This window comes from Lycium barbarum, chromosome 1 (genome assembly GCF_019175385.1).
Source record: "Lycium barbarum isolate Lr01 chromosome 1, ASM1917538v2, whole genome shotgun sequence".
Lineage (NCBI taxonomy): Eukaryota > Viridiplantae > Streptophyta > Magnoliopsida > Solanales > Solanaceae > Lycium > Lycium barbarum.
The window spans coordinates 23,953,471-23,954,798 of NC_083337.1; the positions used below are offsets into that span (position 1 = coordinate 23,953,471).

Sequence of the window (1,328 nt, forward strand, 5' to 3'; positions counted from 1 at the left end):
TTGACAACGTCCGCTTTACGCTAATTAAAGATGTAATTTGAGCGTATCAATTTTGGTGTCGTTACCGGGGAATACGGTTTTGAAATTACTAAATAGTGTCTGCTTTGATTGAAGTCTTTTGCTTATTCCATCACACCTTCTTTGCTATTCCTTGTAAACCATGTAAACATGAATCAAAATTAGAAAAATCAACGTGTTGGTAACCAGGGTGGTCGATTTAATGATCACGTAAATGAATCAGATGAAGAGAATGTTTTTTCTGATCTAATTGCTGAGAAGGACTTTGCATCTGCTATTGTTCATCCTTGGGTTGGAGCTACAAGCGTCAAAATTGACTCCTCTCTCTACCAGTTGTTGAGGCTATAGGGCTACTTTAGGAATTCTACCGAGAATGACCCTCAACGTCATTTGCAAAATTTTGTGGATGTATGTGCTCATCATATCCAAAATAACATTTCACAGGATGCTATTCGGCTGAGGCTATTCAAATATTCCTTAGTTGTTGGTTCGAGAAGGTGCCCTGGAATTCTATTACTACATGGGCAGAGATGGTAGCCGTATTTCTCAAGAAGTGGTATCCTCCTAGAAAGAAGGCTGAGATTCGTGACAAGATTTATGAATTCAAGCAGCGACCAGGGGAATAATTATATGAAGCCTGGGAGAGATTTAAAGAGTACTTGCAGAAATTTCCAAGTAATGGTTTTTCGGAGTACATATTAACGGAGAAGTTCTACCGAGGACTAGATCCCGTGACGCAATCCATTGCAAAAAATGCAACTGATGGTTGTTTCATAGATAAATCATACCAACGAGTGACCAACATACTTGACAGGCTGACTACGCACAATCAGGCTTGGTACTCAAACAATGCTGATATTGTGCCCTATGGTAGTGTCATGATCCAAAATATGGTAAAGGAGAATCAAGATACCCAGCAAACATTGGCTCAGCTTGCAACGAATATTTCCTAGCTAACCAAGAAGTTTTATGAGACCAAGATTAAGAAGGTAAATGTTTGTAAGGATGATTCAGGTATGCCGAAGGGGATGTACCAGGTCCAAGAGGGTCAATTCCACGAGGGACCTCCTATGCAGGTTGAAGAAGCTAATTATGTGAACAATTCTCAAGGGGGTTATCAAAGATAAAACTACTAAGGTGATTACCAGAATCAGAATCAATGGATACCTCAGCAGAGCCAAGGTACCTATAACAACAACAACCTAAGGAACTACAATAATAATTATAGTGGTGAGAACTAAGGGAGCTACAACAACAACAATAATTTTGGGAACAAGATTTTCAATCCTTATAGTCTACCGAAAGGGAAA

The 1,328-nt window shown here is 39.3% G+C and overlaps 1 non-coding gene across 1 annotated transcript; it reads right to left on the bottom strand.

Annotated features, from left to right (window-relative positions):
- Positions 1–597: 597 nt before the first annotated feature.
- LOC132619071 (small nucleolar RNA R71) lies at positions 598–703 on the bottom strand. The gene has a single exon (XR_009574503.1). It is a non-coding gene; the product is annotated as a small nucleolar RNA R71 (small nucleolar RNA).
- Between the last annotated feature and the right edge of the window lie 625 nt (positions 704–1,328).